Source organism: Cryptotermes secundus, unplaced genomic scaffold (genome assembly GCF_002891405.2).
Source record: "Cryptotermes secundus unplaced genomic scaffold, Csec_1.0 scaffold719, whole genome shotgun sequence".
Classification (NCBI taxonomy): Eukaryota; Metazoa; Arthropoda; class Insecta; order Blattodea; family Kalotermitidae; genus Cryptotermes; species Cryptotermes secundus.
In genome coordinates this window covers 466,200-490,648 of record NW_019719368.1, presented here as the reverse complement: position 1 = coordinate 490,648, position 24,449 = coordinate 466,200, and the positions used below count along the sequence as shown (strand labels likewise).

The following is a 24,449-nucleotide window of genomic DNA, read 5'->3' as shown; positions in this document are numbered from 1 at the left end:
GGAGGAATACTTTCAAGGGGGCACTCATACACTGTATCCATAAAGTGAATACGGTCTTTCTGCCGGACGTAATTATGCAGCACGCAACAGGATTTTTTTTTCTTGCAAATTTACAATCTACTCCATAGTAGCAGCATGAGTAATTAGTAAATGGTTTAAAGTTCGGAGGCTTGTGACGGGTACCATTCAGTAATGGTTCTCCGTATGGTACACTTCATCGAGAAGGTCTTCTGGCCAGATTTTTTTCAGTCTTCTGTTTTCTAAGGGTTGAGTGAATAGGTCACTTATGAGCTGGTTTACATGCTCTGTTGTTCGGTCTTTGTATCTGTTTATGTTTGACTTGATTTCATCTTGTATTAATGGCACAACAGGCTTTTACTACAGAATCACAAAATTCTACTCCAACTCCCAACTATCGGCCAACTAAAAATTGCATGTGTGCGCTAGGCCTTACTGCAGTGACAAGATCAGACCACCTGACGGCGCGCGCCTATGAGCGCCAATGACTCATTCTGCTATCGGCACTCACAGCAGCACTCTGTGAGAAATGTTCTTACAGCCCAGCGGTCTTGCGTTTCCTCTTTGGTTGAACGCATTGTACAATTTCTCTTCTCACGATGACTACATAGCAACGGCTGTTTGCTCGTTCATTGTTTCCAGGTCTTAGCCTAGCAACGTGTCTACACGCCACTTCATGTGAACATGGACAGTGTTGACGACGTTTCCGATGTAAATAGCACGTACAACGAAACGCATGCAACACTGACCACATCCACATGGCAAGAATCATCATGAATACTGATATCGGGTCAGTAGCAAGTGTTTCTCATTATCGGCCTTTCTTCCTGAGTGTGCGAGAGGTACGGCTCCACCGCTTTGTTTCTCTGCAGTGCCCGATGGCTGGGCCCTACTGACATGGCTTGACTCGGCGACTTTGTGACCTCAATGCAGCAGCAATCTTCAAGTGGCCGGTAACAGCTGGCAGATCGCGTCTAGTTACGTAAAAGAAAACACTGATTATGCAAATGGCGGCTGATTGAGAAATTAAAATACATTCTGAAATACAATTTACTTTTATAATTAGACGATAACAGAAGAGAGATACGAACATGAAGGGGGACATACAAGCACGTTGTGTCATCTAAGTAGATCTGATTGCTCTTCATTTATTTAATGAGGGCCTGGAACAGTGAATCCTTGTTTTATTCTGACGTAACAAACGGACATGAGCAACGAGTCTTCGCGTTTATTTTACAAGGAACTGAAGGGGTGAATCTTTATTTTATTTTTGTATATTCGTGGCATTTTTATCAACGGACTACAGCACAGAATCTCTGTTTATGCAGTGTGCCCCATGGGGAAAGGTCAATACTGTCACTTATTGTGGCTGCGTGACTAATAATAACGGGTTCTGGATTGAATCGTTTGATGTATTGACACTGTCTTTACAGTCTCTCTTAAGCACAATCAGTTATAGCTCTGTCGCTAATCTAGCCACTTGAAGAATCACTAGGTCACGCTGAGTCTTTTCAGTCTTTACTAGTCTTATCCTGGCAACGGATTTATAACAGTGTCACTCTAGCTATGGCAGATATCAAGTCTTCTTCACGCAGACTAACTCCGTTTTACTTCTTTGTACTCATTTTCGTTCTTACAGAACTGCCAGCTTCGGTGATGTAATGTGTTTACTGTGAGGTACGATTTGAATTCCCATATACTCCTTAGAAGAAAGTCTGTCACTAAACATCGTGTGGAGGTCGGTTCGAATACTTCCACGTAGCACTGTGAGTCGTAGGGAACCCAGTCCCAGGGGATATAACCGGGCTGTCCTGTACCTGTGGGATATAAGTACGGGGACCTGGCCCTCCAGGTTGGGGGAGTCTCGAATTTGAGACAGTAAAATCTGGTCATGAGTCCCGCAGGACTTGTACCCGAGAATAACTTCCCTGGCGAGGATCAGCAGCTATTGTAAACGAGAGACGCATCTTCTCGTCAGAGAGGGCGCCCAACTTCAAGAATCCCACAGCTGTTTGATAGTAATAAAAACCTGGTCTTGGGCCCCAAGACAGACTTGCCACTGACCGTCGATCGTGACGTTACTTTGACTTTGAATATTTCTCTAAAGGGTTAAACATTAACATGTTTGAAGCTCTTGTTTATGTAACGATTGTGAGTAATTTTGTATCACCGCGCAGTACCGTCATGTGAATGGATCGTGTCACTGTTGAAATCTTCGTGTTGGGACCGAGTTGGAAATTATTTCGATTTACGCGCCACTGGGGCCGTGGACTGGATATTTTATGATGGAGAAACCGCCTCCACATCTCGGTAATGCCCCAGCCAAACAGGTCCAGCGACAGCCATGAACGCGGATACAAGAAGATTAAGGTTTTGTTGTTGATAAACCAGGAGCCCAAAGCAGAATGGCACGACACACACAGTTGGCCTGTTCAAAGCGCAGAATTGCAACAGGACAGGATGTGAATACGAGATGCTGCGTTTTCAGTTGTTCGTCATCTACATGTCTCATATCTTAATGAATTTTAATTCATTTTATAGCTAGTAGAAGGTAAAGCTATCCCTGTAACGGGCCGTGGATTCCCATAAGGTTGTGAGGCATCGAGGCTCCCACATTTTGTAGACAATCGGATCACAGATGGGAGTGAGGTCAGCCTTACGACTCTGCCGCCCTTTACCCCCCAGGAAGATTCCTGGTACTCATTCTTGTTAGAGGCTGAGCCGACCCCAAGGTCATAGTGCGGCTGGAAGGATTACGTCAATCGAAAAGAGAAATGACCTCATCGTGAATCGAACCTGCGACCATCCGGTTTGTAGCATAGTGCCTCAACCAACTACGCTACCGCGTGTCCCCGACTGTATATTCTATAATTTCAGGGAAATAAAGGCACAAAACGAGCTAACTTGAAAAGACATTAGAGGCATTGAATCCCAGAACTAAATCGAAACAAAATGAATTTTTGTAATGAAAATTTAATATGTTAATATGCTCGTATATCGAGCAGAGTAGATTTGAGGGGTGTTCCACGCAAACGCGAAAACTAAGCTTTTTTTTTTTTAATGCTAGTGCGAGGGACTAAGCGCCATGTACTGCGGCCATTTCTGGCCTATTGTACCAGCCCCAGATGATAGGTGAGGGTGATTGTGGAGCAGTTGGTGGAATGAATATAGGCAGGGGAAACTGAAGTACTCGGAGAAAACCTGCCCCAGCGCCACTTTGTCCACCACAAATCTCACTTGACCAGACCCGGGATCGAACCCGGGCCGCCGCGGTGGGAAGCCAGCGACTAACCGCTTGAGCTATGGCGCGGCCCCAAAACTAAGCTTGCTTTGTTACTTGGTAAGACTTCGCAGTGCAAAGGCAGGCCAGCCACACAATTGCTACGGAAGGCCAGATTGTTAAAGCTGTGATCGGTCAAAGGGCTGGATAAGACATTCCGATTTGGAACAGCACCGTCACCGGACGTACTGACCAATTCGTCTTTGACGTTTAAAATAACAATAATACTTAGAACACCTCGTTGGTGTCTCCACCTTATCGTGGTGAGGGGGTTTGAGTATGCCAAGGACCCTGAGAGCTATACCAGCGGTAGCGTAGCTACTGGCAGGGCCTCCCTTGCTGGACAGGTCAAAGGGTAGGCATCAGACGAAGAGAGACACCAAAAACTGATGCCGGAAGCAGCGTCATCAGCAGCGACTTGAAGCACAGAGCAAATGATGCTCGAGATGGTTCAAGTTCGTATAGCAACAGGCGTGACCAGAGTGGTTTGAACGGCAGTTGTACTGCGATGTGGAAAGCAAATGGAAAAACTACCACATTATCACTTTTCCTGGATAGTCTCTTTCCAAAAACAGAAGATCGCATTAAGTGGAGGAACTGTTTTGGAAGAGACTGTGGACCTGTCGTCTGACAGATTACCAAAAAAAAAAAATACTTAGAAAAGAACATGGCGCTTTTTCGTCATGCAATTTGAGAAAACAAAATACACGCTGGAATATCCGAAGTACTGTTTTCCATTTCGTTCAGTTTCGGGGATACGACTTGCGAGAATATCTTGTTTTGGAAGCCTTTGCTTTCGCAAACTGCGACTAATGAATTATTGAAAGAGTTCTGTCTTCTGCATAGTATTCCCATCAATCTTGAGGGCCTGAGGTTAGCAAGCGCGTCTGCTTCGCACTGGTTTCTAGCTTGACTTATTCTTCAGCACTGAAGATCAAGGCGACATGTTCCTCCGAAACATCAGTTGAATGTCAACGGATTACATGGCGTTGTATACCAGAAGACAGAACTCTTCGTAACTACTGCTGTGAGAACCTCAGTTCCTACACGGCGTTATATCACAGAAGACAGAACTCTTTCTAACTACTGCTGTGAGAACCTCAGATCCTACACGGCGCTATATCCCAGAAGACAGAACTCTTCGTAACCACCGCTGTGAGAACCTCAGTTCCTACACAGCGCTATATCCCAGAAGACAGAACTTTTCGTAACCACTGCTGTGAGAACCTCAGATCCTGCAGGAAAATATCACTTACTCATGGAGCTGAGCCCTTCTTGAGAAGCCGCCAGTTGCGCAGCTGCTCAACTTTCCAGCATTTTATGCAACCCGAAGGTTCATTACCGTGTTTACAAGAGCCCTCCACTGGTCTTTATCCTGAGCCAGATCAATCCAATCCATACCATCCCATCCTGTCTCTCTAAGATCCATTTTAATATTTCCACCCACCTACTTCTAGGTCATTCCAGTGGTTTGTTTCCTTCTGGTTTTACCACCAATGTCGTATATGCAGTCCTCCCCCATTCGTGCTACATGCTCTGCCCATCTCATCTTCCTTTGATCATTCTAATTATAGTTGGAGAAGAGTACAAGTTATGAAGCTCCTCATTATGCAGTTTTCTCCAACCTCCTGTCACTTCATCTCTCTTCGGTGCAAATATTTTTCTCAGCACCCTGTTCTGAAACGCAGGAAATATGTACGTTACTAAATTCACCCTCGAGGAATTAAACTCAGTGGAACAAGTATGTAGGAATTTGTACGGACAGTACCGAGGCTTTGTTGGGGGAGAATTGTCTTCAAGTTTCGTTCCTGTGAACCTGCAAATAATGCAAGATAGACCCGTTGCTCCATACTGACGCTGGCTTTAGTCTCGGGAAACATTTCTGCTGCTCTGAGCTCTGTGCTGAGGACCGCTACAGTTACGGCCACATTGTTACGTCCGCGAAGTTTCTGTAGACACGGTTATAGATCGGAATTGCAAATAGCTATGGTGCTATCGTTAATTCACACACAACAGTTCACTATACCATGCGCCAAGCCTACTCAGTCTGCTGTGTCATCAGTCGATGTCTGGTAACGGCTTCCAACGTCGGATATTCCCCGCAGGACTGTCCCAGATTCGATACTACCCATACCTGGAGGGTAACGTATCGGAACTCGTAGTCACATTGCGACTGACGATCAGTCAGTAAGTCTTCGTGTCGATCCCCATCTGTGGCTTATGACCAGATATTTATTACTATTTGACAGTTACGGTCTTGTTTTTTGTGAGGCGCCCTCCATATTTATGGATTCGTGATCAATTTTTTTGTTGGCGTTACGAAAAGGCCATCGATCTGTAGGTTGGAACTTGAAGCTTGCAGTTTCCAGGAAAGAGATGCATTTTGGGTATTCTGCTCGTATTTATAAGGATTGGAGCCTCGACGTTTCACAACCTACGGGCCTCCACGGCCCGTTACACTGAAACCTTTATATTTTACCATTCAATTGTTCAATTGGAAGCCGTACGTCAGTACTCTCTGCAGCTTTGCAACGTTCTGTGAAAAGTTTTCACGCTTCAGCAGTTCCACGAGCCCCACACACAGCGTTCAGTCTTCCTTTTATCACAGACATCGCCACTTCTGTCATGAAAGAATTTATACAATGACGGGATAACTTTCCTACCCTGTCTCTCGTTTATCCGCCTTCCATTGCCGCTATTAAAACAACTCTCTAAAATCCTCCATTTTATGTCTATCTAAACGTCGCTGCTCTTCTCTGTCTGATATTCATCCGCTTCCTAACCAATGTAACGACCACATTTTATACTATAAGTCTCTTCTGGTATCAGGTTTTCACAATTCCATGTAATTTTATACGCATCTCCTTAAATTACTGTCCAATAAAGAATACTGGTTTGAAATATCTTGGTGCAGCAGTGTAATTGGAAAATCCTGGTAATAAGGAATCACGAATCCTGTTTATGTAATTGCGCGTGGAAATGTCAGCACTATCTCCATAATACATTTAAACTGCAAACGGAACCTCGCAGTCAGTTAGGGTTCAAGTTATAAAACAAATTACATTTCTGTAAAATAAAAAGGGTAAAACTACCCCTGTAACGGGCCGTGGAGGCCCACAGGGTTGTGTGACGTCGAGGCTTCCACATTTTCTGGACAATCAGATCACAGATGGCGATGAGGTTGTCAGCCCTTTACGCATAGGAGAATTCCTGGTATTCATTTCTGTTAGAGGCTGAGTCGGCCCCAGGGCCATAGTGCAGCTGTAAGGATTAGGTCAGTTGAAGAAATCCACCTCATCGGGCTTTGGTTCGTAGTGCAGATGAATTTTAGGTAAAGATGCGTGAAAAGAAAATGTATTGTGACATGACGCCTGAAAGCCGGAATATGACGGTCTCCTGGGCGGCGCTTCGCTGAGCACATTACCGTGGCAGCGGATACGCAGGTAACAACAAACGAACCGTTCAAGTGAGCGTCCTGTTTGCGGTCCGCTCCGATTCAATAAAGGCCACGTAATTGGTTCGCATTAGTCAGTCATACTAAGTAGCAGAAGAGAGAGACTGGAGACCAGTGAGAGATTCCTTACACAGATTTCGTCAGAGCCATCGTTCAGTATGTGAGCGGTTATAATCAGGTGTAATTGTACTAGTGGCATCCAATAAATCCCAATCATCAGATCTAGAGACGTTGAGGGTCCCACATTATCTAGACAGTCGGCTCACAGATGGCAGTAAGGTTGTCAGCCTCACGCACCGGCCGCCCTTTATCCCCAGGAAAATTCCTGGTACTAATTTCTGTTAGAGGCTGAGTCGACCCCAGGACCATAGTGCGGCTGGAAGGTTTAGGTCAATTGGGAAAAAATAATCCACCTCATTGGGTCTCGAAATGAATACGTGCGTGCAATTCGAGGCACCACACATCAAACGAGAAATCCCGCATTGCATGAGGTGCCAAAAGTACGGGCACACAAGAAATTATTGTCATAACAACCCACGTTGTGTTAAATGTGCTAGGAACCATCTAACCAAAGACTGCCCTAGAAAAACAAGAGATGAAGAGGTCATATGCGTCAACTGCAAGGAACATCACCCAGCTAACTATCGAGGATGCATAATACACAAACAAATACAACAAAAAATTTACCCAACACTACGAGAGAGAAAAACGGATACAGACGTCACACAACCGGGCATATCATATGCACAGATCATGAAACCCAAGATCGTACACCCAGTCCAACATGAAGGTCAGACAAAATCAACTACACCACCACAACCAGCTAATGACCTAGCTGAATTAAAACAAATGATGAAAAATCTAATGGATCAAATGGGGACATTAATAAATCTAATAGCAACTCTGGTCAACAAATCCTCACAATAGCTGAAGTACTAAAAATAGGAATCTGGAACGCCAATGGATTGACTCAACACGTACAAGAAATCAAAATATTCCTACTACATAATAACATAGACATAATGCTAATCTCAGAAACACATTTTACAAACAAAAGTTACATAAAAATACCAAATTTTAACATATATCACACAAATCACCCTGATGGGACAGCACACGCAGGCACAGCAGTAATGATCAGAAACAATATCAAGCATTATGAGAAAGAAGGATACAAACAAGAAAATATACAAGCTACTAGCGTAGTCGTACAGGAACATTCAAGCGAAATAACAATCTCCTCGATCTACTGCCCGCCAAAGCATAATAACAAACACAAAGACTTTGAAAATTTCTTTAAAACTTTGGGCAACAATTTCCTGGTGGGAGGAGACTTTAATTCAAAAAACGTACGATGGGGTTCCAGACTCACAAACTCAAAAGGAAGAGAATTACTTGCTACCATGAACAGCAACAACTTAAGCTACTTAACAACAGGACAACCCACATACTGGCCAACAGACAGCAGAAAGACTCCGGACATACTAGACTTTTGTGTTACCAAAGGACTTAACACAAAAAAATTCCTAGTGGAATCAAGCCTAGATCTCACGTCTGATCATACCCCAATCATAGTCACCATGTACGCCCAAATACTAGAAAAACCGAAAGAACCTTCCCTACATAGCAAGAATACGAACTGGAATTTGTTTCGGGAAACATTAGATAAAATAGTCACACTGGAGACCCCCCTAAAAACAGAAGCTGACATAGATGACGAAGTAGAAAGATTAACCAAGGCAATCCAACTAGCAGCATGGCAAGCCACACCAGATCGAAATGACAAGGGAATAAAAAAGAACAGCCCAATTATTGTTAAACAAAAAATCGCAGAAAAGAGAAGAGCACGAAAACGATGGCAGACTACCAGAACAGAATCTGACAAGAGCATCTACAATAAAAAAACCAAAGAATTAAGAAAATTACTACAAAAACTAAAAAATGAAGCCATCCAGGAGTACCTAAAGGGATTAACTGCGACAGAAACTACCGATTACTCACTCTATAAAGCAACGAGGAGACTGAAAAGACCTCAGGTGCCAGCACCACCAATAAAAACGGACGAAGGCAACTGGGCAAGAAGCAATCAAGAGAAGGCCGCAACATTCGCCAAACATCTCTCCAAGGTCTTCAAACCTTTCGACACTGAGACCACACAAGAAGAAGAATACGAAATCAACAACTTCCTAGATGCACCCTATCAGATGAATCTACCAATGCGAAACTTCAAATATAAAGAAGTGGAAACGGTCATCAAAAAAGAAATCAACCCCAAAAAAGCTCCTGGATTCGACCTAATCACGGGAAAGATATTGGAAGAATTACCAGAAAAATGCATCCAAAAAATTACACACATATTCAACGCAGTGTTAAGAGTAGAATACTACCCAATACAATGGAAAATATCACAAATAATTATGCTGCCAAAACCTGGGAAAAACACGAAAGAAGTAACATCATACAGACCAATAAGTCTGATACCAGTACTATCCAAGGTACTAGAAAAACTACTACTGAAAAGAATAAAACCAGTGATAGAAGATCAAAACATAATTCCCAAACACCAATTCGGATTTAGAAACAAGCACGCAACTACGGAACAAGTCCATAGACTAGTCAACCAAATAAACAGGGATCTCGAAACAAAACGTTACTGCACAGCGGTGTTCCTTGACATAGAACAGGCCTTTGACAAGGTCTGGCACGCAGGACTATGCTACAAAATGAAACAGAAACTTCCGCATCAAATGTACGCAATTCTGAGATCCTATCTTACACATAGATACTACTTTGTAAAGCAACAGGAGGCATTAACAAACCTATACCCAATATCATCTGGCGTACCCCAAGGTAGCGTTTTAGGACCAGTGCTATACTTGATCTACACATCAGATCTACCAACAACTAGAAAGACAACAACAGCGACGTTTGCAGATGACACAGCTATCCTGGCATCTCATACCAATCCTCTATCCGCATCCAGGAACTTACAAGACCACCTAAATAAAATTCAACACTGGCTGAAAAAGTGGCGTATGAAGGCAAATGAAAATAAGTCTACGAATGTAACGTTCACCATGAAACGCACTACCTGTCCTCCAGTAACGTTAAATCACTCTCAGATACCACAAGCAGAAGATGCCAAATACCTTGGTATACACCTGGATAAACGACTGACATGGAAAAAACACATTCACACCAAAAGAAAACAACTCGGAATAAAATTCCGACAGATGTATTGGATGCTGGGAAGGCAGTCGGAGCTATCGACAGAAAACAAGATCTTACTGTACAAAACCATGCTCAAACCGATATGGACGTACGGGATACCATTATGGGGATCAGCCAGTAACTCAAACATAGAAATTCTCCAACGATTTCAAAGCAAAGTATTACGAATAATAGTTAACGCACCGTGGTATGTGCCGAACGCGGTACTACACAAGGACCTAGATGTACCAACAGTACGAGAGGAAATAAAAAAAAAAACAGCAAAAAGTATAAAATCAGACTCCAGGTCCATCCGAACGACTTGGCACAAAAACTGCTCGACGACGAAGGAGAAATCAGGAGGTTAAACAGATTCAAACTTTCAGATTTACCCACCAGATTTGAATAATTCAACACTTAACTGCATATCACTAAGCAGTTAAAATGAGTATTGAGCAGGTTCATTGGAGCATGCTCACCACAAGTTCTCTTTCCTTTTCTATATGTAAACCACAAAATGTACTTATTATCCACACTTAATGGATAGATTGTATAATTATTGGAGTAAAGAAAAATAAAAAAAATGGGTCTCGAACCCGCGACATTCCGGCTTGTGGCATAGTGCCTCATCGAATTACGCTACCGCTTTCCCCCCTCCCCCCGGAGAAACTGTAACCTACATAATACGTGACAGTTCAGTAGACAGTGTCAGCCTTCCGCCAGTGTGTTAAGTCATCTTCCACGTATCGTTCAGATAACACTGTATCAGGGATCCTCAGTTGACAGCTTGCAAGTGGTTATCTCTTTCCGTTATATATATAAACTACTTTAACCCCGTCTGTGTGACTTTAATTGGTCGTTTGTTTCGAGACCTTCATCCAACAATCCCCCGCCCAACCAACCGTTCCTAGAAATGAGTTCTCCAGTTAATTTTCTTTGATTTATGTATGGTTATATATTCTCTTCCAGCCTCACCCCTCTTTTTTGTATGTACTTCTCTAGGTTTTCTGTGGATAACTAAAGTTTCTTTGCAGCGTTATGCCGCAACTACAGGCTGTGTAGTTTAGATGTGGCCTCTGGGTTTGGCATGAGAAGTGGGGGTGATGGTTACAGCTACGCTGTGCTGGGAGGGAGGGAAGGTAACTCAGTGTAACTAAGGACGTCTTTATAACCCATATGCGCTCTACAGCCCGGCTTTGACTAAATCCACCGTAAATTCTTTTGACAAGGAACACGGACAGTAGAGGGCAAGGTAAAAAAAGTATAAAGCTATTCCCTGTAACAGGCCGTGGAGGCCCATAGGGTTGTGAGTCGTCGAGGCTTCTACATTTTCCTTTAGACAACTGGCTCACAAATGGCGGTGAGGCTGTCAGCCTTACGCGCCGTCCGCACTTTACACCCCAGAAAGATTCCTGGTACTCATTTCTCTTAGAGGCTGAGTTGATCCCAGGACCATAGTGCGGCTGGAAGGATTAGGTCAATTGAGAATTTCAGTGACCTCGTCGGGAATCGAATCCTCGACCTTCCGGCTTGTGTCATAGTGCCTGAACCACTACGCTACCGCAACCCCCCACAGTACAGGGTAAGGTAGAGGTGAACTTGTCCCTGTGCTTAACTAAGTACTACGCCATGAAGGCGTATGGGGAAGTGGATGTATAGACCCATATTTTCTTGACCTCGGGAGTAGCTGGAGGTGAGTCATCAGCTTCACGCCCGGGCCGCTTTACCCTCCGGAAAAGAGCCCCCGGTATCCATTGTATATGAGGAGGTATGCGGACCCCACAGCCAATCTGGACGACACGGAGAAGTGGAAGTTCTTGACCCCACCGGGACTCGAAACTCCGACCCCTTGGTCGTCCAGCGAGTAGTCAGTCGCTATACAGACTGCGGTATCCCGGCTCTACAGTAGAAGGTGATTCTAAATTATTGTTGGGATTTCCGTGGCCTATAAACGGAAACCCGAACAATAATTTAGAATCACCCTATACGCTTCATACACTCCTCGTTCCTTGATTAATATTAATTAACTGTACTTATTCTATAAGGACAGGTATCAGAGTGTTGCCGGTCACAGTGGCCGCTCCAATCCCACTGCAGGCATGGATGTCTGTGCGTTTTTCTGTGTTAGGTATCAGCCTTGCGACGGGCTGATCCCCCATCCAAGGAGTCCCACGGACTGTATATGGATTAAGAAACTGAGAAAGCGGCCAAGGTCCATAAGGGCTGTAGGGCTCTAGATAGATAGGTAGGTAGATCAGCATGTTAGTTAGTTGGAGCCAGTGGGTGGATTTTCTTGAAACCCTAGTATGAAGGTCATGCCACAGCGTGTCACGACAGTTGTACGTTCCATTTAACTGCAATAGATAATACTAATATGAACCTCAGTAAGAATGGCACGTAATGTGGGGTCTTGAAAATTAGTGAGGTTGACCGAGATCTTTGAAAAAACGAAGGTCGCGGGTTCAAGTCCCGTTGAGGATGATTTTTTTCAATTGACCCAATCCTTCCAGCCGCACTATGATGGCCCTGGGGTCGACTCAGCCTCTAACAGAAATGAGTACCAGGAATTAATTAAATAATTTTCCTGGGGAGTAAAGCGCGGCCGGCGCGTAAGGCTGACAACCTTACCGCCATCTTTGAGCCGATTGTCTAGATAACGTGGGACCCTCACCCTCTCACAACCTTATGGGCCTTCACGGCATGTTACAGGGATAGCTTTACTTTTTTCACTTACAGCTTTTTAAGTGTATTCTTTTCTGAGATAGAAAACAGTTAACTTTGTGTAACGTCCCGGATCATACGGATAACCACAGGACACGCGTGAAATTTTGTATTTAAATGATCTAAAAAATACATGCAAATAAAATACGTCTTCCCATCTGCTATCTGATAAGCCGAAAAAGTAAAATTAGCTGACTGACTGACTCAATGGAGCTCAGTCCTTGAGAATCTGCCAGTCGATCAGCTACTCGAGAATTCCCCAACTTCTCATGGAAGCCGAAGGTTCATTACCGTGTTCACAAGAGCTGTCCACTGGTCTCTGTCCCTGGGTCTTCGTAGTGGTCTCTTTCCTTCTGGCTTTCCCCCAGAATTCATATATGAACTCTTTGCTCCCATGCGTGCTACATGTCCTGCTCATTATATAATGTTTCCTCCTGTGTTGTGTAGAAATGGTGCGCTGAGGAAAGTGTTCCAGTCTAGCAGAGTACGTTGCGGTGTCAGCGAGATTGCTGTGGTGAAATAGAATAAAATTGACGACGTTTACAAGTTGAGACACGTCTGCTAGCCATTGGGGTAGTGTAGTCTTGCTGTCTTGTCAGTGTTCGCCTCTTTTTAAGCATATTTTGCAACTTTTTGAATGAAGATGGTGAAATTTTGAACCCTACAGTCAATAGTAAAGCAACAGTTAAAACTAGATCCGTTAACCAATCGACTATGTTTCGTCGAACCGATAATCGTCGATTAATGGTGTCTCTCGGTGTGTATTTGCGTATGTCTTGCATACATCTTTGTGTGGGGTGAGACTGACTACCTCACCGTGATCTGTGAGCCGATTGTCTAGAAAATGTGGGAGCCTCAACATCTTACAACCCTATGGGCCTCCACGGCGTGTTACAGGGATACATTTACCTCTACTTGTGGGGTGAGACTGAGTCCAGTTGGTACGTCAACCAGTAAGTGGCCTCTTGTATCGTCCCCGGTTGATAGATGATGAATGTGGAGCAGTCGGTGGAATGTGAATTGGCAGGGGAAACCTATGTACTCTGAGAAAACCTGCCCCAGTGCCACTTCGTCCACCACAAATCTCACATGACCTGGACTGGACTCGAACCCGAGCCGCGGTGGGGAGCCGGCGGCTAACCGCCTGAGGTACGGCACGGCATGTCCTTCATAGGAAGAGGCACAGAATATAAAAGTGTGTTATAAAAATGTGACTAATTTTTGTGATAAATGGGTTCGAATCGCACTCGAGACATTGATGTCTCTATGTGTTTATCCTGTGTTTGTGTTGTCCTGTGAAAGTAGAGGCCTTGCGACGGGCTGATCCCCCATCCAAGGAGTCCTACCGACTGTGTATAAGGTAAAGGTAAGATAAAGTTGTCCCTGTGTTTAACTAATTAATAACTGCGCCGTGGAAGCAGAGGAGTGGATGTATAGATCCACATTTTCTTGTCCTCGGCACTAGTTGGGGAGTAGTCAGCTTCACGCCCCTGCCGTTTTACCCTCGGCGAAAGAGTCCGCGGAACCCATTGGATAGGAGGCTGGGTGGGCTCCAAAGCCGGTCTGGACGCTGCGGAAGAGTGGAAATTCTTGATCCTACGGGGACTCGAACTCCGACACCTCGGTCTACCAGCTCGTAGCCAGTCGCAATACCGACTGAGGTATCCCGGCTCTACCGACTGTGTATAGGGCTACGAAACTCAAAGAGCGGCCAAGTTCCAACAAAGGGCTGTAGAGCCATAATAATAATGATGGTCTGTTTTGAACCGGGTAATGAACCTTAGGGTCTATGGGCACCTCTCGCATGACTTTTTGTAACAAAAAATTAATTTTAAAAACGTAAGGAATATTAATACAAAAATACAAATTGAAATTGTTGAATAAGATTATTTTACCGTGAATGTGAAAGCACTGAAGGCGCCCTGAACAAACGTGTGTAAGCAGAGTCCTGGCTGGCTCTAGTGAAATTCCTGATCTGTTGAGGGCGTGTCAGCTCCTCCTTGAGGACTTCGCCCCACGAAGTGGAACTAAGCTGTCCTATGGCCATATAAGAAAGGCTCATTTGACAAGTGAAACGTTGTTCTGTTTCCTGTGTGTGTGGTTTTTATGGCCTGTCGGCAATGCTTCATCCAACGTTTTCCTATTTTTTATGTCTACAGATTATGATAACTGGAACTTGTTTTTATACGCAGGCGCTAATGCATTTAGTAGATAACTTTTGAACCATCTAGTTCAACGCACCCTGCCCATATCCGTCTGTGGCATTCTCTTTACGACGGGGGTCCATTATGTTAGCTTACAGACTTCTGACATGTGTATCAGTCCAAGGTGTTCACCCACATAAAAAAACAAAGTCTTCTCAGATAAAAACATTAAAAACTTAATATTAGTTTTTGTTAACAATGGATGGAGGCGAACGTGCCACCTGCAGAACATCCAGTTCGGGCCTGTCTGCGCCCTCTGCTAGAATCCGTGCGTTTTGTAGCCTGGCTGTGTTTCAACACAGAGAACGGCGGAATGCTGGCCTGCCTTATCAGCTTGTTAGTTTATTTCCTTCCCTTCTTCTTGGCCTTTTTTTATGTTCGCTTCTTTCTTTATTCTTTTCCGTTTCATCTCCGTTAGGTCCAGATAAGTTTCCGCTGCGGTGTGTGGTGAGTGCTTCATAATTTTTACTCCGCGGATGAGCAACTAACCAGCTGACTGACGGAGTGACTAACCAGTTACATGACAAACCAACCGATTAACTTGCTGATTAGCCAACTACCTCACCACATGACGAGCTGACCAACTAATTGCCTGATTATTTGACTAATGAGGTGACTCACTAACCAACCAACAGCATACCTAATTTTTTTTTATTGCTAGTGGGGTGGGACTACGTCCCTTGTACTGCGGCGACTTCTGGCCTATTGTACCAGCCCCAGATGATAGGTGAGGGCGATTGTGAAGCAATTGGCGGGATGAAACCGAAGTACTCGGAGAAAACCTGCCCCAGCGCCACTTTGTCCACCACAAATCCCACTTGACCAGACAACTGCCTGACCAATTGACGAACTAACCAAATACCTGATTAACTAGTGTACTAACCAAGTGACTAACTAACCAGCAAACAGCCTATCCAAACTAACCAGCTGATGAACCGACAGACTGACATGAAGATTAACTAACCAACTACCTGACTGATCAGTTGTCTAACCAGCCAAATAATTTGCTGATTAACCAGCCAACTAATTTGCTGATTAACCATCTACATGATTAACTAGTCGACTAACTAAGCAACTGGCTGACTAGCCAATTGGCTAATCTGCCCAATTGAACTCATTGTAGTGTTCTGTACTAGAACTGTCGGCTAGGGCACTCACCAATCGTGTGTGAGCTACATCATGGGTACCCAGACACACCGCCCCGCGAATCCCCACGGGGGAGAGACTCTTTGGTTTAGTGACCACTTGTAACGAGCTACAGCAGTGTTTCTCATCCCGTGGCCCGTGCCGTCCCATCTGATCTTCCTTGGCTTGATGATTCTAATTATGTTAGGAGTACACGTTATGAAGCTCCTCATCATGCAGTTTCATTCAGCATCCTGTCACCTCACCCGTCTTGGGTTCAAATATTCTCCTCAGCACCCTCTTCTCAAACATGTGGGAATTGCGATTGTGGTTGAAATAACAAACGCAACACTTCAACATACACGGAAATGTACAGGGTGATTCCAAAATATTGTCGGGGTTTTCATGGCCTATAAACGGAAACCCCTACAATACTTTAGAACCATTATGTATATTGCTAATATTTGGAATATTGATTGAGGATTTATTGATTGGTAAATAAGGCAGGGACGAGAGAAATCGTCGATTTAGAGCGCGGACCCATCGGTGTCCTTATTTGAGAATTCACGAATTTGATATCAAAATAATTTACCCCGAAAAACCCGGTCACATGAATATCACTTATATTTCCTATTTGAGGCGTCCCAGGTTCAAACCTCGGCCAAGAAATCGGCTATATAGACTAGTTCTTCGTTGTTTTTCTCAGTCCTCTGAAGTAAATGTTGGAATAGTGCCTGAAGCTAGGGCACGACCTCTCATATTTTCGTGTTTTCCAATTCAACATGCCGTGTTATGCCTCAGAATTAGTGAGCGTCCTTAAATAAGCATGACGCAGAGCTTTGTAACCTAGCTTCTTATTATATAATGGGTACCGAGGGCAGGGCGGCCGGAGTTTGAAGCTTAACACGCACCTCTAGCAAGTGCCGAGGATAAGAACGGCGGAACTGTATCTCAACTTCCACGTACGTCTTGAAGACTTGGTGCGTAATTAAACGTAGGATAACGTTACCCTTTTAACGCGCCTTGTTTATTTTGAAAGAGAAAAAGACTTATGTGATCACCATGCTGTCTGTGTGTCCGTCTGTCCGTGTATTCCCCTAATTTTTTTAGGCGTATGAGATCGCTTTCCATCCTAATTATTGTTAGGAGGCTTATGATATCACCTTGCTGTCTGTGCTTCCCTCGTCTAATTTTTTGTTCTCTATGTGGTCCGTATGGTATAAAACGGAAGTTAGCTTCTCAAAGATTCATCTCCGGGTTGTTGGTTTGTTATTTTTAACTCAAGCGTTTAAGAATCTGCATGATTCGAAAATATGTTCAAAACGAGATTAATGTTGTTGTGTAGAACTTTGTTATGAAACGAACCGAAATGAATGCAGACCAGCTGAGTGAAGGTTTCTCGTGTCCAGGGCCGGTCCATCTGTTCTGAGTTGGGTGTGCGATGTATGTCAGTGAGAGCCCGATTCTGCGCCGGCGCGTGAGGCCGTGGGAACAAATCCGTGTGCAGCCACTCGCTCGGGTGTGTACCTAACAGCCTCGTTTGGCCTCGCTCTCGGTATTGAAGACTGCATTGTTCCCCATTCCAGTTGTGTGAGTCCTAGATTTCGAATCGTGTTCAGACCGTTTTCTTGTTATAAATGGCATGGCAGTGGTTGCTGTCACAGCAACAACAACGCAACTCTCTCCACAGAGAGATCCAGTCTTCACCTTCAATGCGCTTCTTCGAAAGTAGCTGGAAACCAACGCTCAAACAACGGTCCGCGCGTCACATTTGTGTAGTAAACTAACACCATGGAGCTGAGCTCTTCTTGAGAAGCTGCCAGTTGTGCAGCTGCTAAGGAACTTCCCAGCATTCTCTAGAACCGGAAGGTTCGTGACTGTGTTCACAAGATCCCTCCACTGGTCCCTATCCTGAGGCAAATCGATCCAGCCCATACCACCCCATCCTATCTATCTAAGAATCATTTTAATATTATCCACCCGCCTTAGCCTTGACCTTTCTAGTGGGCTCTTTCCTTCTGGCTTTCCCACCAGTATTTGTGCAGCAAAGGCTAAGTAAAGTCCCTGTGCCTTATTAATTAAGCACTGAGCCATGAAGACATGGGGGAGGGGGTTGTGCAGGTACATCTCCACCATTCTTGATCTCGGCTCTAGATGGATGTCAGTGGTCAGCTTCACTCTCCTGTCGCTTTATCCCCGAGGAAGAAACACATGGTACCCATTATGTAGGAGGCTGGGTGGCCCTAGAGTCGGCCTGGACACTGTGGAGTAAAGGAACATTTTACCTCTCCCAGGAATTGAAGTCCGACCATCTAGCCCATAGCCCGTTACTATACCGATTGAGCCGTCCCGACTACTCATTTATGCAATGGAGAGATATTTTCATCCTGTTTTCCTCCAGAAAACCAGAGTAGTCATATGAATACCTGTATCATGTGTCCGGGATCTGCGTGACCCATAAAACGGATTTTGGATTTGGCGATCGAATTCATTGGACCTTTATACAACTCATTACAACGTTTCACAAATCACTCTTCAACTGAACCCTCTTGACCACACTCCACTAATCGACTCCTCCATCTGAACTCTAACTTCCAGTCAGTCAGTCATTCTTGATGTCGAGCCCAGTCTGGGTCTCATGACCAAATATTTGTTAATGTTTGACAGTTAGGTCTTGTTATTGTGGGGCGCCCTCTCTGTCGAGAGGACGGGTCTGTCTTTTGTCAGAGTCATTGTCTGCAGTCATTTGTCATAATGTAAAGGATATTTACATTTTACATGTTAATAAATATATACAGGACCTCTGTCAGTCCAGGCTCAGTACAGCAGATTATGGCCCGTTTCTAGTAGCTTCCGCTACAACGGCAGTCTAGGTGCAGTAGCGAGGCATTAAAAAGCAAAACAAAACTTGTGATGTTCCTGTAACGGCGAAGGCTCTAATAACCATTGCACCTGCTTTAGGTATTCTCGTCATCTTATCTCCCGTTATTAATGTTCTAACCGTACACTTCGAGTGTCAACATCGAAGACATCCGTCAGCCTTAACAGCATATGTACACAAATCCAGCCATCCTTGCTGTTAATACATATTGCGTATGCGGGCTTTGCTGAACGAATAACAGTGGGTTCTGGATTTGATGATTGAGTTTACTGCCACTTCTTTACAATTACAGTCAATTATCCTCTGTGGTCTAGTGGTCAGAGTTCCTGGCTACAGATCCAGATGAGGGGTTCGATTCCCGCCGCTACCAGATTTTCTGGGAACGTCTGGAACGGGGTCCACTCAGCCTCGTGATGATAACTGAGGAGCTATTTCAAGGAAATAGCGGCTCCGGTCTAGAAACCAGAACCTTGGTATTACTTAAATGCCTGAACCGATCGTAATGGAACTTGGTACGTATGTCATGCCGCCTGAGGCCATTTAAACAGTGCACTTCATAAATCAGCCTCATCAGTAATACTAACATTACAACTTTTCAGATTCCTGAGGTAGAACGTAAATATTGCTTGAATGTCTATATCAGTCTTCATCTGAACAGCATACTCCATAAATCCTTGCCATCAGTAACACCAACATTGCAGCCACCCAAATTGTATTGTTTTATTGACTTCATTACGCACACGTACTGAAGTTTCCTTTGTACTTGTATTAAATACACGAATTGCAGTGAAAGGAGATTAGGTCTTCCCAGAACTTCTTTTTTGTATTTGATCGTGTTATTAGAAGCGGACAGGAAAAAGAAGATTCTGAACTGAATAGACGCAAATGTTCCCCGAATTCAGCAGTTTTCATTGGTTAGTGTTGCCTCGAAATTAATTTGCTACATTCTTTAACTGTTAAATATGTTCGTATCAGACTTACGCCTCTTGTCATTCACTTGCTGAGAATCGGTTACGATTTTTCTGTTTCTTGTTACAGGTATGTGATGATCTCATAGCATTGAGCTGTTGCTGAATTTGGCGTAAGGTAAGCGGTCGGCCATAATACGAACATTGTACATCGCAGCTGTTGTATAACAGGAGTCTGCTGTACGTCTGTGCTTCCAAGGCCTTAGTTTTTGTTATTGCTAGTGGGGTGGGACTATGTCCCTTGCACTGCGGTCACTTCTGGCCTGTTCTACCAGCCCCAGATGATAGGTGAGGGTGATTGTGGAGCAATTGGTGGAATGAAGATTGGCAGGGGAAACCGAAGTACTCGGAGAAAACCTGCCCCAGCGCCACTTTGTCCACCACAAATCCCACTTGACGAGACCCCGGGATCGAACCCGGGCTGCCGTGGTGGGAAGCCAGCGACTAACCGCTTGAGCTATGGCACGGCCCACAACCTCAGTTAGTCCTGACAGTTGAAATGGCTCCCAAATTCTAAAATATACAATAATAATAACTGACATGTGTATTGGTGCACTGAAACTTGGCTTTTTGAGTGTTTTGATAAGTATGCGTGTGTGATAGACGATGGATCACTATGCTACAAGCCAGAAGGTCACGGGTTTGATTCCCAGTGAGTACCAGGAATCTTCCTGGGGGTGAAGGGCGGCCGGCGCGTAAGGCTGACACCTCACCGCCATCTGTGAGTCGACTGTCTAGAAAACGTGGGAGCCTCGACGTCTCACACAGACCTCCGCGGCCTGTTACAGAGATAGCTTTACCTTTTTTTTTTCTTTTAACAATTCAAAACGAGTGTGCCCTTATAAGGTCTCCGCAGAGTTCTTTTATTTCTTCTTCTTTATCAGTAATCTGTCAAGACGACAGGTCTTCAGTCTCTTCCAAAACAATTCCTATCTCTGTTTTTGGAAAGAGACTATCCAGGAAAAGTGACTCTATGGTAGTTTTTCCAATTGCTTTCCACATCGCAGTACAACAGCCGTTCAAACCACTCTGGTCACGCCTGTTGCTATACGAACTTGAACCATCTCGAGCATCATTTGTTCTGTGCTTCAAGTCGCTGCTGATGACGCTGCTTCCGGCATCAGTTTTTGGTTTTTGGTGTGTCTCTTCGTCTGATGCCTACCCTTTGACCTGTCCAGCAAGGGAGGCCCTGCCAGTAGCTACGCTACCGCTGGTATAGCTCTCAGGGTCCTTGGCATACTCAAACACCCTCACCACGATAAGGTGGAGACACCAACGAAGAGTCTTTTATTTATCACTGTCCCATTTCCCACCCGCGTGCCACTTAATACGGACAATTTTGGTCCTTTACTCCCCACTATTTCGATCTGGGCTCCTTTTTTTTACCCCTGCACCCGTGAGATCCATGCCCAATTTCTTCATAACTTGCCCATAGAACCAGATCTATTTCTTAACGTATATATTTCTGTCCTGAGGATAGAGGCCGACTATTACTCCGAAGAAATGTTAATAATTCCCGCTGTGAATACCTCAGAACTTACACCAGAGTGATGCTGATGACTGTTTCAGTGAAATTTATGATACATCAAAGTCTCAGGCTTCAGTGAATTAATAATTGAATTAATTCCTTTAAAGCCTGCTTTAACCTGCCCTCACGGTGTATCTGTGTGTTCCGTATGGTTCTCACAATAAACAGCGACTGTTTCCCTAAACAGCATTAAGCGGTTGGGCTCTGTAGCGGTGACGTAATGTGTTTCCTGTGAGGTACGAACTGAATTGTTATGTAGCACATAGAAGTAATTCAGTTTTCAAAGGTTTGCATACGTAGGTACTCTAGTTTTGCTTATCTAGAAATGAAATATATTCATGTGTTACATCAGCAGTCTGCGCTCTTTGCGCACAAATAACTTTGAAACTTCAATTAATACTCATGGTGTAATTTAATTCTGGAAAACATGGGCCATTGAAAGTGGGACAGATTTCGTTAAGGAAATTGTTATGAGGAAAGTAAAATAAATAAATGAAAATTGTGCCAAATCTATATTTGATTCTTTATCTGAGGGCCATCACGTACCTGGGCATGTAGTTGTCACCGGCCCTACATGTCCTGCATGAAACATTCTTCATACAGTCGAAGTTCCAACATTGTAATGGCACAAACCTTCGAGGTTATCATTTATTTCACATACTACGGAGATAATCTCAGCTATATTGTCACGTGTCCGGGGTTCCGTGACGAATAATAACGGGTTCGGGGTTGGATGATTGGATTTATTGATTACAGTCACTCTTAGTTATAAACAGTTATAACAGCTCATAATCCATGGCTGCCTAAGACGCCCCATTCCTTACTGGACTACGAGTGTCTTCTCTTCCACTGTGACTGACTTGGTTCTGATTTGCGAATCTGTCTCTTCTTCACCTTCCGTTGTCCGCTGGTTAGCACTCCACAGCTGAACACTGAACTACTGAACTGCCTTTTGAATTCTCCTACGAAGGACTCACTAATGAACTCTTTGCTCTTCTTTCTACTGCTGCTGTCATATGAACGCTTCGTTCCGAGTCTGTGTCACTTTACGCCTGGCGACAAGCCCCGTGAGACTCACGACCAGATTTTTTTTTTCAACTGAATATTTGGTTTAGAAGCCCTGCTGTAACATCCTCTCTGACGAGAGTATGGGTCTGTTGTTTACAATTTCTGCTGGCCTACCCAGCGCAGTCATTCTCAGGTCCGATTCCCGCCGAACTCTTATACCGTCTCAAATTCGAGATTCCCTCAACCTGGAGGGCAAGGTCACCGTATTTATATCTTCAAGGAAGAGGGTGGCACGGTTACACCCCCAGGCACTGAGTTCCCTTTTCGTCACCTCCCACGACTCGCAGGGCTGCGATGGAGGTTTTCGACCCCTCCTCCACACGGGAGTGTTCCTTCATCCTTGTCTGCACGGCCACTTACATAGTCTCCGGTCTCCATGGAAAAAGTTGGTTGCTTGTTCGTATCCGTGGAAACCTTTGTTGATTGAGTTGACCCGGAAAACCTGCTCCGTACCAAGTCGGTGTTCGCGAATCCGCATCTCAAAAGAAACACGTGTCAGTTTCATAGCAACGGCTATGGGAACTGTAAAGTGTGTAGATCAGCAATAGCGCTGTATTACCTGTAGTCCCGAACTGTGCGAATGTATAAGGTGTCAATAAATCCAATCCAAAAGAGCCATTGCCAAGTAACAGTTGCGTAAACAGGTTACAGTTTAACAATTCTGTGGATACGTCGTTTCCCGGCAACGAGAGAACACGCAATTATGTAAGAGATGTTTCCTGTGCGATCCGTGCTAGGGTTATACGTGTAACGAGGACTAGTAGTTCAGCTGTGGTCGATAACTGCAAGCAACCTCCCAATTATATGTGGTGCGAGGGTTGTCACCTGCACAAGGAATGCCCGGAAAAGGGCAGTACAGTATCGACACCGACATGCTGCAACTGCAGAGGAACTTCATCTGTCCAACAACCATCGAGGCTGCAGGCACGGCAAGGCAGAGAGCGCCAGAGACTACGACGGGAAGGCGTTCTCTTCAGCCACACCGCCCCAGGATAATCCTTCGCAGCTACGCTACGCAGCAACACACAGCAACAGCGCAGCCTCAGCCGCCTTCAGTTGCACAGGCCTGCTCCCTCTCTATTGGGGCACAACCAATAAGTACCGAGTCAAGTCAGTTCAGGCTCCTAATGCAAACGGTTCGTCTCAGAACATGTTCACAGTAGTCGCAACGATATTTCAGCAGTTCACGACACAGCTCAGTGGGGCCGAGCCAGAAGAAGACAGAATAATGACCATCACAGAAATTGTATTAAAAGTCATGAAGCAAGACGGCCGCTAAAGTTCATAGGCCGTGTAATTACTTGTAATTCCGAGTGGCGTATACAAATGGTGAGTAAATCCAATTCGCCAATCCAAACCCCGTCTATAGTCACATTCCAAATACGTGACAGTATGTATTATTATTTATGATATATCAGTGCTTTCCACGAAACCCAAAGCAATCGGTATCCCTACGGGGGGGGGACCTCAGCTCCTAGCTACGAATTAGTCGAGACATGCTTTGCGCCCACTCTAGTGAGGAATACAAGAACCGCTAAAACCAACACGCAGGGGAATCCCAGAGATTGAGCGAGAGAGAGAGAGGCAGACAGATAGACAGACACCGTTCGCAGGTGGTCTCTTCGTCGGTTGAAAGCAACCAGCAGTATATTTTATTAAGAACATCCGCTATCCTGAATGAATGCTTGTCTTCCTCTAGAAGATTAAAATTGGTAGATACTTGTCAACAGTCACGAGGGGACCACTTCCCACACGTGATTTATTTATAAGGAAGTTCACAGTGACATGTATTTGTTGATTTATTTTTAAGCTTTTTATGGTGATTATTGTTGATGTTAATCCTGATCTTTTGACTGTTGCGCTGTGTGGTTATGGATGACATTTCGGAGTTAAATTCGGACTCTGACTTTAGGGTCGAAGTTTTTAGGTTAACGAGTGTCTGTTTCGAAAAAGGAATTGTAGGAAGGAGGGTAGAATTATTTTCGAAAGTTA

The 24,449-nt window shown here is 44.5% G+C and overlaps 1 protein-coding gene across 7 annotated transcripts in view; it reads left to right on the top strand.

Annotated features, from left to right (window-relative positions):
- Nucleotides 1–24,449, top strand: part of LOC111865139 (protein N-terminal asparagine amidohydrolase) — a 228,724-nt gene that overhangs the window by 172,015 nt on the left and 32,260 nt on the right. For 5 of the 7 annotated variants that reach the window (XM_023852913.2, XM_023852938.2, XM_023852922.2 and 2 more), the window contains one exon: nucleotides 19,932–19,979. The exons of the other annotated variants lie outside the window; for them this stretch is intronic. The gene's annotated coding sequence lies outside the window, so the exon portion shown is untranslated. The remainder of the gene's footprint in view (nucleotides 1–19,931; nucleotides 19,980–24,449) is intronic. 7 annotated transcript variants of the gene reach the window in all.